At 34.7% G+C, this 13,485-nt stretch overlaps 2 protein-coding genes across 5 annotated transcripts in view; one reads left to right on the forward strand and one right to left on the reverse strand.

Moving 5' to 3' along the window:
- LOC125095498 (sodium channel protein type 3 subunit alpha) overlaps nt 1-13,485 on the reverse strand; it is a 1,188,574-nt gene that overhangs the window by 153,340 nt on the left and 1,021,749 nt on the right. The gene's annotated exons all lie outside the window — the stretch shown is intronic.
- Nucleotides 1-13,485, forward strand: part of SCN2A (sodium voltage-gated channel alpha subunit 2) — a 132,603-nt gene that overhangs the window by 386 nt on the left and 118,732 nt on the right. The gene's annotated exons all lie outside the window — the stretch shown is intronic.

Below are 13,485 nucleotides of genomic sequence, written 5' to 3' on the forward strand. Positions count from 1 at the left end.
CAACTCTGACATGCTGTATTTTAATATTTATTTGGCTTTCTGGCCTTTAGTGCCCATCTGTGACTACATTTGTGTACCTTTTGAAGGTAAAGCTTTCAAAGTGAAGGATGGGTCTTCCACTCACAAGGGAAATACCACTCCTTAATGTGGTGAACAAATTGTAGAGATGTAATGAAGCAGATTAACATGGCAGTGGCTTTGCCAAAGCCCAGGGCTGAGCCTTGTGATAGATGCCTCAGAAGCATACCAACATTCTGAGCCCAAAGGCCTTCTGAGCAATTCCTGCTAGCAATGATGGCATGCATTATTTACATTTTGGTTTTTCTTTTTCAATTTTAGAAAAAAATATGTAAGCCATTTCTCCCATGAAAGATTTATGTAATGTGTTTAATAGACTTGGAATGATAGTACAAACCCTCTCCCTCTCCCAGTATGGATGTAATGAGCAAACTAAAAACAGATTAATGCTGAGAAAATGGATTTTTCTTAGATTTTGGTGTATTTATGATGATAGGACTGTGGTTGTTTAAACTAGTCGATATTGTATAAGATACTCACATTTTAAATTATTTTTGGTGATGTAACATTAGCTGTGCTAAAAGGTGGAATGACTCAGGAGCTGGAAATTGCATGCAACAGCCTTGCTTTTCTCTGCTGCTTCTTATCATTACCCCCTAAATCCTCTTTTTTATTGTTATCAACTCAATAGGAAAAAAGCAGTTTAGAAACCCTGCATTTAAGAATCATAACTGTCACTTGTATCAACTTAAAGTAAAATTTTAAAATATTTAAAAAATATTTTTGTAAGATTGTTTTTAAATATCTCTTCTGTCTCTTTGAGAAGAGCAGTGTGTGTATGTGTCTGCGTGATGGTGGTGGTAGAGGTGGCAGGTATGGGGGTGCATCAGTATGTTTCTATCTTACTCATCATTTTGCTATAAAGAGGTAGTTGTGCTGTGTCAGAGGTTGTGAAAGCTATAGGTCATGATTTTACAGAATGGTTTGAACTACCAAAGAAAAAAATCCATTCTTCTGACATGTGAGGCCTGTAAGGAGTTTGAAGTTCCACATAGTTCTATATATATGACAATTTTTAGAATCACAGATTTTTAGCATTTATTTATTTCATCATTAAAAAAAAAAAAACTGTGGCTGAGAGATTTGGTTTCCCACAGCCCATGCTGAGTTGAATCGGAAGCAAGGCTAGAACACTGTTTGACAGTTTTCAATGTCTTTCATAGCAGTAACACAATTTACCCCTAGTGTGGACATTTCCAAATGGCATATACCAGGTGTGCTGATATTGACTGTGTGTGTGTGTGTGTGTGTGTGTGTGTGTGTGTGTGTGTGAGAGAGAGAGAGAGAGAGAATTATATGAAATAGAGTTTCTTTCGAGGTACACATTGTGTTACTTCATGGCATATTGTATATAGTGCTCAATTTTCTCAAGGCTCTTGACAAAGCATCCAGGGAAACTAAAATAACTATGGAGACTCTCTGTTTCTTGGTATTCTCCTTTCCCATTTGATGAGGTATATTACTCTATTCTCTACTCATAAGGGATATGGATGGTCACATTTAGCTCACATCTCTATTCTTCTTACTTAATAAGAGTAGACTGTAAGTATAGATTAGTCTATTGACCCTTACAAAACCATCATCCCATGCTCTGCCCTTCCTGTTCTGTTTTTTGTTTTGTTTTGTTTTTTGTTTTCACTTACTAGGCACAGACTGTGCCCTACTTCTGCAATATCTTGAGAAAGGAAAGGAATTAAATAAAATGTGTCACTTACACAAACAATATTTATGGAGTACCATGCATCTACCAAGAGCTGTCCATGGTAGGGATTGAGACATAAACAAAGGCATAGAGTTTTCTTCATGGAAATGTGCATGTACAGATAGTAGTATACCTCAAAATCTTATAAACATCAAAATAAGAATGAAGAAAGGTGAGAAGGTGAATGGAACAGGTATAGGATGAACACCCATCTGTGTCAGGCTCACTGTGTTACATCCTGAGATTCATATAAAGCCGACAGTCACCGTTTCAGTCCATGAGGAGCTCAAAACCTAGAGAAAAAAATTTTAAGAGGATATGATAGTTAAATTAGGTCTTTATGGGTGAGTTGGTTATAAACAAATAAATGTAGAAAGTTGCTCATTCCAGGAACAAAGGGTGAGGCAGGCAAATATAAGGCAATGGAGACCTCTAGGGGACATCATAGAGGGAAATTATAGAGAATGGTAAATAATCCAATCTGAGTGAAGCCTGAAAATGTTGTGGCTTTTTTTTTTTTTCCTAGAGCAGCCCAAGTTAAGATAATGAATTTGGCCTTTGATGTAACGTATTTGACACACTAACACACACTCTCACATAAAGATGTTCTGTAAGAAGGTAAAAACAATTTTTTTTAACAGTGAAAATTTTATGTCCAGATATCAGATTAGAAAGAAAAGCTAAATATATGGTTGTGCATGAAGCTGTCGCAAGAGTTAGATCACACATAAATGAACATCAGCAGGGAATAAAAGTGAGGTAAAGATGACTTCAGTATTACTCTAAGATTAGGTAGAGTGAAAAGAGTCTAGAAAGAATATTAATTGTGGGAAAGTAATGGAAGAGATTGGAGGAATAAGTTTCCTAGGAAGCAAAGCAAGTAAATGGACTACCAAAATAGGGATCAGAAACAATAGCAAACCCATAAAGTGTTTGATTAATAAGAGAATGGGGTCAGAGCTGATAGACTTTATTATTATTATTTGGTCATGGATAGGTTTTAAGAGGAGAGGTTTAGTAGGTTTGCAGAGACAGGAGCTTGGACTGAGGACAAAATGGGAAATTGGACACCTGAAGAGTAATTTTAAATTTTAAGATACTTACCAGTGAAGGAAAGATATATAATATTTTTTATCTTGAGGGGGAAGGTACTGTTGAGTGAAAATTGATTTTAGTCGGGATTAGGAAAAACTCAGCCCCTTCATAAAATAAGGATATGAAGTCAGTAGAGAGAAACTGAAGAAACAAAAAATAAAATGAGGTCCTACAGCAGACGAGAGAGGGAAGGTTCAAGAATGTATTTTCTTCGAGATACGAAGAAGGGGTAGGAGGTGATATAAAAGAAAGCTGATGTAACTTGCTTTTGGTGCTCTGTACTTGGAAATTAAAATCTTGCCTGTAAGATAAAATATCTCTTCTATTTAAATCAGTTGGTTCTTCAGAAAAGGTTTTTTGCAGTTTGTGGACTCTCTGGAAGAAATAATTAATTCTCAGTAGCAAAACACTTTCCAATAGAGCATTTTTTAGTTTCATTAATCCATGAATTGGAAACTAATAACACTGTTTCACATTAGGCTTATTGAACATACTTCAGTTACCCATTTCTTACGGAATGACCTGTTTAAAAACATATTCTATTTTAAACTTTCATAGAATTAGACCAATACATTATCTATTATATGTATCTAATTTATTTTTTAGGTGTAATTAACATACAATGTTATATTCATTTCATGTATATAATGTATTGATTAAAAATTCTGTACATTACTCATTGCTCATTAGGATAAGTATAGTCACCATCTGTCACTATTCAATGTTATTACAATATTATTGACTATATTCTCTATGCTGTACTTCTTTGTGCCTTTGCCGGCTTGCAGAAGTGGCCCACTTTCCTCAGCTCTTGGCCAAACACTCTGGCCTCTGATTCCATCTTTACATCTTCTTTTCTCTAATTTGATTATTTCGGGCTGGTTTGCTAGCATCTGAATTAATTACTCAAGCTTGTGCCTTTTCCTCCCTGTTTCATTAGTATTTTACAAGGACATGTGTGAAGAAAAAGAAAAGAGAGTCAGTTTAATTACAAAGTCCCTTCCCTTAGGCAAACTAACCTCCTTTATGAGGCTTCCTACCATAAGTTCTTTCTCCCTCTCTATTGACAGTTCAGAATCTTGTCTTTTCTAGATCTCCTCTAGGCACTCCCTTGCCAGGGGATAGCAATGTGAAGCTTGGAAAAAGGCACAGGTATGATGAAAAATCCCATCCTTCACACAGAAAGGAGCCTTTGAAATTGCTGCTTTCTCAGTTCAGATTAATGTAATTCACTTTAGAATTGGTGGGACTGAAATCCACCTTCTTTTTCTAGACCTAACTTTATCCCACTGTGTGGTGAGCCTGGCGGGTCAGTGAGAAGAGCAGAAGTATGTGTTTAGGTGGCAGTATGGACACAGATGACTTCTCTTCCCTCAGCACTGAGCTTGGGCAACATTGTAAAGGCAGTCCCCCTCCCAATCCACAGTCCTCTTCCTCCAGCCTTCTTTTGTGGAGGTCACCTCTGGATATCCTCATAACTACCTCACTCAGCTTCTAAGCTTAATAAATAATTATATCTTTATCTATCTTCAATTTCCAGGCATTGAAATATTAAGACAGAATTTAGCTTTTATTTGTGTTCATTTTTATTCCGTTGTTATTAAGAAATTGGAGTTACTACTAACAACTGTGGAACTTTTAATCCTTATCCATTTAGAAACTTGATGTTTATTTTTCTTTGTCTTTTTTTGACTAGCAGTGCAGACACTTTTGGGAGTATAGATGGGATAGCTGATGATTTGAAATAGAAACCCTAAGTCAAGTTTAATTCCATTAGTAACTGTTGTGCACCCCACAGGAGGGTCATAGGCAATGCTATCATATAGCAAACCTAGGTTATTACTTCTCAGCTCAGATTACTTTCACAGATTCTATATTGGATTTGTTAAGTTCCATTGACAATTATTTATTTTATAGTGTTATAATTTTATAGTAGGTCTTACAAAATACAAAACAGGTCTTGGAATAATATCGTTCAAATTTCTGCTCAAAACTAATATCCTAGAAGGTAAACAACAAGGTCTTCTAAAATTTCTATTGAAGAACTTCTCTAACAAATGTTGCAAATACTTTAATATCAACTCCAAACCACTTTCAGATGCTGTCATTAGAGAAAAAAAACGCTACTTTCCTTGATTTTATCACTTTTTGCTTTATAAATTTTTAGTGCATCTAATTCAGTGTTCTTTAAATACTGATGATAGTTATAAACAAGTTTATATCAAAGTGAAACCCACGTGGAAAAAAGTCAAGAAATTTAATACAGGTTTTACATTTTAAAATAATGTGGATTTGGATTTTTCCAACAGTTACTTCCCATGTCTGTTACCTGTAGAATACAAGTTTAATATGATCTTCTTTACTTTTGTTTATAATAACATTAAGGTTTATGACAAATATGGTTTGCTTATATTGTTGAGTGATCTTGCTTTCAGACTCAAAAAAGAAAAGTCATAATGCCAGTGAAGGCAAATAAGATCTTTAATTATAAAAATGTAATTTCATATTATATTGATTTTAAGAAGCATTCAAATTTTATGTACATTTTGATTATAGTGATGAATACCATTAGCAACATAGTAGTGCCTATATTGGAAAAGATGACCAGCATTAAGAACATAAAATGAAATCATACTGAATCTCAAAAGTTACTCACTTGTCTCCCTGTAATATACATACAGTAGTGTCATCTCTTCCTTACTACATTTGGGTTTAGAGAAATTGGAGGTAGGTTGAAGCAGAGGGCAAGGTGGACTTTGCAAATCAAAGGTGTAGGTTTTTCCTGGTAATATTCCATTAAACTTCTAAGTCAGGACCTTTATTTGGAAGAAAATATAATTACTAACCACACTAATAATGGAAAAACTTTTCTTTCATATAAAGGGGCTTTTGTTATTTGTGAAAATTCTGGAGAACTGGCTTAAGAATCAAGGGTATTTAAATATATTTTATTTATCAGAATGTGCTAGAAGATTTTTGAGGGTAAGAATATCATAATTGTAGTTAACTTTATGTTTGTGCTTGCTAAAATGTAAATTTTACTGGAATAAAATGATCTTAGGAAGCAGTAATCCTCAAGAAGCACATTGAATTGCTTGAATTATTATTTAAAATTTGGAATGATTAAATCTTGTATTGTTATCTAGGATCAGTTGGGATTATAATACACTTTCAGCAAGAGCATGTCTTGGTGGTATTAGCAGATAAGTGTGCAATTATGTGATTGTATAATTATGCCCAGTTACATCTTGTGTTGGTTGATTTGTATGGGAGAGTGACAATGAAACAAGAAAGTTCCTATTAGGCTTTGTATAAAGAATAGTGAATTGGTTGGAATATCATGAAAAATGAGTTTATGATAAGATTATGGTAAGAGAATACTGACAGTCTCCCTTTTTGGAATAATTGATGTCAAAAGGTGAAATATGTAAGACATGAAGCAAGCCAGCTAGAGGCCAATTGGGTAGTATCTCTATCAACCCAGCATTGTGAGCTAGGATGTTTTTCTCCTTTTGTGTCTCAGCTGGATAGAGTATCTCTGATGGCCCAGAAATGGCCAGATACAGGATAATGCCAGAGAAATACCCAGACTTACACTTGCTATTTCCTACATCAACAGTCCTAGAAATCTGGGGAGCCTGGTTATTTAGACAGGGTGACCATAGTGTATCATCTAAATTAAGATGTGGTTTGTTAATAATTTCTCCAGAACAACATGTGTATATCAAGACTGTCTCAAATGAAATGTGATATTATGGTCATCACATTTCTAACAGTTGGAAGAGAAAAAAGTAAAAAAAAAGTACTATGCCATGTTTTATATTTGATCAGTCTACCTAAATTAATGGTCCATGATTTAGGTGCTTCAGTGTCAGAAAGTTAATATGTAAAATGGCCCATCAATTTAGATAAAGAACATGAAGATGAGCTGTTCAGTTATTGGCCTTGCTGAACCTACCAACTGAAATCTCTAATGACTCTTCATTGAATCCCTAGTTGTATCATCAGGAATGACATGATTTTATGAATTTTGAGCCTGACATGCTGATAGTACCAACCTAGACTCAGCTGAAAGAAGCAGAGTATAGGAAACCCTTTTGCACTTGCTATAGCTTATTCACAGGCTTTCAGGAGAAGATCTGCATTGATGGGTTCAGCATGAGTCCTGTATCCTCAGAATCAGAGCTTCCTATATCCCTAGGAATTTCAAGGTGAAATGAGAGCTACTAAAATAAAGGTAACAATTTGCACAAAACCTATGAGAATCTTCAATTCTGTCAGTTTGGTGGGTTAAGTAAACATAGAACTCATTTGCCAACATCTAGAAACTATAAATAAAACACAATTTTAAAATACCTTTAAAATATATGGTTAAGCTCCAAATAAATAAAAAAGCCTTCAGTAATCAGAAATAAAGTGATAACAAAAACCTGAGTAATAAACAAGAAAGCTGACCCAGGGATCTGGGGAGTAGAAGGAGATACATAGAAAAAAGCCCAGTTTCCCAGAGGGTTTAGTTTTAAAGTCTGTGCAAGTATTAGGCTGAAGTCTTGTAACATAGGGAGTCGAAATTAAGAAACCCTGAGTATAGCATAGAGCCTCAAAAAGTTCTATAGTGACTGAAATGAGAATTAGAAAGTGTAATCTGTTAAATCAGGACTTCAGAGAAACTTGTCTCTGTACTGTCTTTCAGAAAAAAAAAAGTCTTTTAGAAAGAATTTAAAAAATATATATAAATATATATATAAATTATATGCATATGTATTACTTAAGATTCATAAGTTAGGAAATGTTATTCGGGATCCAGTAAAGGAAGCCATTAGTACAAGACAAGAATATATAAATAGTTGAACACACTAGAGAGGAGAGAGCAATTGAAGAGCAGCCGCAGAGGGGTCAGAAATAGAAGGGAGCAGACATGAACCAAATGGGATGATTCTGGAACAGATTACTTAAAACTGCTCATATGGTTTCATTGCTGACCAAGCCTACCTGAAGCACTCAAAGCAAAAAAATGAGACTGGTCATCATTTGGGAAATATATTTCTTAATTGCTTTTACATTTTTGTTTGTTTCTTTTAAAAATTCATATTGACTTCTTTTGTCATATTAGTTCAGATTCTCAGAAGAAGAGGTAAAACATGATATTGTGGAAGAATCCTTTGTACTCAGTATTGATCCCATTCCTATCACTCCCTTCTCAGGTAACAGCTATTTGAATTTGATGCACAGTCTTTACATTCATATGGTAAAATTATAGTCCACATGACTTGCACACACATATAATGTGAAGTACTGTTTTACATGTTTTCTTAAAATTTTATAAGTGGTATTATACTGAAAATGTCTTTTCATATTTTCTTTTTAACCTCAACATCATGTTTTTGAGAATTGATCTGTTTGATATATGGACATGAGTTTCAGTAATTTCTACTGATGTATAACTTCCGATTATAGGACTATATCACAAGTTATTTATAATTCTATAATGATGGATAGATTTTTTTACTATTATAAACAATGCTGCCATGAAAATCTTTTTTTTTTGTCTACATGTGAGTTTGTGTCATAGATCAAACATCCTGCTTGACAGTTTTACTCTTTTTTTTTTTTTAAGTAGGCTCCACACTAGGTTTGCAGCTCCAATGTGGAGCTTGAACTCACAACCCTGAAGAGTCAGACACTTAATTGACTGAGCCACCCAGCGCTCCAACAGTTTTACTCTTTTGATTGTAGTTCAAATAATTAGTCAACAGTCCAATTTCCACCACCAACATTATAATAGTTTTAATCTACTTTTTTTTTTACAGAGGGTAAACCCATTATACAATTTTGAAGTAAATGGAAAATTCTTAGTGTTCATGTGATGAATTTTTTGGGAAGATGACGGTATCTGTCAACATTTAAAAGATGCTTATCCTTTTTTTTAAGATTTTGTTTATTTATTTGATAGAGAGAAAGATCACAAGTAGCAGAGAGGCAGGCAGAGAGAGAGAGTAGGGAAGCAAGCTCTCTGCTGAGCAGAGAACCCGATGCGGGGCTTGATCCCAGGACCCTGAGATCATGACCCGGGCCGAAGGCAGAGGCTTAACCCACTGAGCCACCCAGGCGCCCCAAGATGCTTATCTTTTGATGGAACATTTTCACTTCTAGGAATCAGTCTTATAAATATGCTCACACACAGCATTCGTTACAGCATTGTTTATTAATAGTAAAAAACCTGGGAATGACCTAAATATCCATTAATGGGGACAGGCTTACTCAGTTGTGATGCATCTTTATAACAATTATCATATAGATGTTAAAAATAATTTTAGGCCTCTCTATACTGATATGGAGAAATGATCAAGAAATATGGAGAAGTGAAGAAAGCAGGTTTCATAACACTATGAATGGCGTTATCTCATTTGTGGGGAAAAAAAGGAAAAGCTGTTATAATTACATTTATTGATATGTATTTACATATGTTTAGAAACATTTTGGATGAATATACAGAGTCTTTAACTGGTTATTTTGGAGCTCTGGATTTGTATGGGAAGATTAGTATGTAGGATATTTAACTTATTTGTACTTTATGTTCCTTTATTCAGTTTGCATTTTTAATAGTAATCATGAATTTCTTTTGTACACTAAAAATACACATAAAATATTATCCATTACTTACCATCTGATAATATTTTTCCTTTCATGTTTAAATGTTATAACTTGTACCAAAGTATTTTTTAATGTAGATCCATGGTGCTTGGATATAGTTTAATAGTATTTATCCTAAATGAGATTTTTTCTGTAGGGGTTTTGTGTGTACTTTATTCTTTCTCTCTCTCTCTCTCTCTCTCTTTAGCATCAAAAATTGTTCAAACCTTAAAGGCAAACCCATGATAAAATATTGATTCAGAACATTTGTACATTTGACTATGCATCTTCTTAGGAATTTGCACAAATACATGATAATTGGCTTTAAGCTCACTGGCACTATCTCTAGCCTGACTCCCTTACCCACAATCTTGGTAATTTCAGTCTGTATATAGATGATTTCAACATACTGTCTATATTAAAACCTAAATTACCAACTTAGCTCTCTTAAAGTCTTTTCCTCCACTGTGGTGGTCTTTACCCTTTCTCAGGTACTCGCTTGCATGATTGTGTCTTAGACATCTTCTTTGTCAATATGGTGACCTGACCATGGTCTTTACTTCATGCGGTCTGCACCACCTAGCATTGTACCTTGAACCCCAACTCAAATGATACTTTAACCCAACCAGGACTCCAGTGCATTGATCTTACCACAGTTTCACTGTCCTTACTTACTGAATGTCCTCTTTACTTTTATTAAATAGATTAAATTCCATGGCCATCCATAATAATCACCTCTTACATACACATAAACACTTAACTACCCACCCTTTTTAATTATATGGAAAAATACCCATCCTAGTCATTTCCAACTCTCCCCTACTCCATACTTGCATCCATGTAGCTAGACACAAGCACAACCTCAAGTGGGTCCTTGATACTGCCCAACAATCACCACAGTGTCCCGAACCTCTCACTGACCCAGTTTCTGGGACTTGGATTCCATATCCTCTCTTTTCTCTTCTCCCCATTACTTCCTACTTCATCTTCATTCTCATTTGACAACTTTGGTTCCCACACCACTAAGAAAATTGAAACAATAAGAAGAGATTTTTTCCCTTCAGACTTTTATCATAACTACATGTACCTCCCTACCATGTTCCACACCTACATAATCTGACTTCCCACCTGTTACCTTAAATCAACTATCCCTGCTTCTACCTAAAATAATCCCTGTGTTTGTGCACCAGATCTTATTTCTCTATTTCTTCTTACCTACATAAGGGCATTGCTTCAGCAGTTCTTTTCTCGCTCCTACTTCAGTAATTTTAGTTCTTTAGTGTATCATCATGCAAGCATTTTATTATTGCTTCTATATTAAAATAATATTTTCCTTTATCAAGTACTTCTCAGTTTCTTTCCTTCTCTTTTCAAAAATACCTGCCATAAAAGTTCACTGTATTCTCTCTCTCCCTTTTTCTCTCTACTCCCCCATTTCCTTTTAAATCCACTTTAATCAGGTTTTCATTTCCACCATTTTATCAAAATAATTTTTCATAGGAATCCAGTGAACACCACACTATAAATCCAGTGGTCCATTCTCACTCTTTGTCCAACTCGATCATTCAGCAGTATAGGACATAGTGCCTAACTGAATTCCCTTGATACCCTTCTTTCCTTTGGATTCCTGGACAGCCTATAATCCTGGTTCTTCTTTTGTCTCACTTTTTTTGTCTCACTTCTTCACAGTCATTTTACTTTTTACTCTGCCTTACCAAATGTCAATATTTGGGCGTGTCCCTGGCTTAGTCTCTGATTCTCTTTTCTTCTGCATCTTCATCACTTTCTTGTAATCCCATTGGATCTCAAGGCTTTAAATCTCATAAAAATAATAATGACTTCCAAACATGTTTACCCCCAATTTTCTGCTGCACTAAAGATCTATGTGTCCAACGGCTTATTTGACTTACTGGTTTGCATATTTGATAGACATCTCAAATTTAACAAGCCCTAAACTAAATTTCTGACTTTCCCTCTCCCTGGCCAACCTGCTCCACCCCCAGCCTTTTCCCATCTAATTTGTTAGGGAGGTAACTCCAGTCTTCCTGTTCCTTAGACTGAAAACTTCTAGGGTCACTTTTGAGTGTTCTCTTTCTCTCATATCCCATATCCTATTCTTTAGGGATTTCTGCTTATTTTGTATTCAGGACATATCCAGAATCAAACTGTATCCTGCCATCTCCACTGCTACTAGCCTGATCTAAGCCATCAAGTCTCTCCTGGATTTCTGCCTTAATATCATAAGTGGACTTTATTTTTCTACTCCTCCTCACAATCTATTTTCAACACAGCAGGCAGAAGTAAGATTACACCACATTTTTGCTCAAAATTCTCTAAGAGTAAATTTTCTCGGACTAAAACATATCTTATAATTTCCTTGTTGAATCTGGTCTCCATTTCATTAGTTCTCTGAACTCATCTCCAGTTTCTCTTTCCCTTACTCACTTTTACTGTTTCTTGAATATTCCAGGAATGCTCACATCTTTAGCGATGGCTCATCTTCCTGGAAGGCTTTTGCCTCAGATATTTGCATGACTAACTCCCTCACCTGCTTCAAGTCTGTGCTCAAATGTCACTTCTAAATGATGCCACTCTATCCTATTTAAAATCTCATCCCCCTTTCCCAGCTCACTCTTCTGATCTCCACACTCTGCAGTACTTTATTTCTTTTTTGTTTCTTGCTTTACTCTTCTTTCCTTTCATTTTCTTTCCTTCCTTCCCTCCCATTTTACAACTCTTATCATCTTCTAGCATATTGTATAAAATTTCTGTCTCCTCTGTCAGTAATGTAACCTCCAAATGATCAGACATTATTATTTCTTTGGTGCATTGATGTATCACAAAAACTTAGAATAGAAGAACTAAAATAATATTTGTTTTATAAATGAATGAATTTTAGAAACTTAAAGTATATTCCTTTAAGCATGCTAAGAAGTTTTCTTAGCATGTTTTCTCTCACTTTTATTGAGCTGATTCACATTTAAAAGTGCCCAGAACAGTCTGCTTAATTTTTCACTCAGTATTTCTGTCAGGAACAGTGAAATGTATATTAATATTATAAAATCTGGCCTTCCAGGTAAACATATCATTAATACTGGCTAATGGCCTATTTCTAATTTATATAAAATTTAGTGTGTTTCTCTTGGGGCTTCATTTGCTTATTTGTCATTGTTCTGGATTGGGAGCTCCTCAAAGTCAGGAATTTGATCTTCAAATCTGTCCTTCAAGGACCTACCCCGGTGCTGGTACATAAGAAGTTTTTGTTGTTGTTGTTGTTTTCAAAATACTAGTTTACCTATAGTTCTCTTTTATCTGGTCTTTATCTGGTTTTGATATCGTGTAATGCTGGACACATAGGATGAGTTTGGATGTTTTCCTTTCTTTTCTATTTTTTGGAATAGTTGAGAATACGTATTAATTCTTCTTTACATGTTTGGTAGAATTTGCCTGTGAAGCCATTTGGCCCTGGACTTTTTTGTTTTGGGGAGTTTTTTGATTATTGATTCAAATTCTATGCTTATAATAGGTCTGTTCAAGTTTTCTATTTCTTCCTATTTCAGTTTTGCTAGTTTATATGTTTCTAGTTTAATCACTGAATGAATACACAAAATTTAATATCAGTCCATCAATTCTGGATTGTTTATTTGAGATTAGGTTGCTTATTTTTATGGTTTTTAGGTTATTATTATGAGGATAGGTTGTTCATTTGAGATTTTTTTTAATGTAGGATTTATCACTAAAATTTCCTTCTTAGAACTACTTTTGCTGCATCCCATAAGTTTTGGTATGCTGTGTTTTCCTTTTAATTTATTTCAAGAATTTTTTTAACTCATAGGTTGTTCAAAAGTCTGTTGTTTAATTTCCACATATTGAAAAATTTCCAGCTTTCATCCTGTTATTGATTTCTAGTGTCATATCATTGTAGTTGAAGAAGATATTTGGTATGACTTCAACATCCTTAAATTTGCTCAGACATG

The sequence above is a fragment of the Lutra lutra genome, chromosome 3 (genome assembly GCF_902655055.1).
Source record: "Lutra lutra chromosome 3, mLutLut1.2, whole genome shotgun sequence".
In the NCBI taxonomy this organism is placed as follows: Eukaryota; Metazoa; Chordata; class Mammalia; order Carnivora; family Mustelidae; genus Lutra; species Lutra lutra.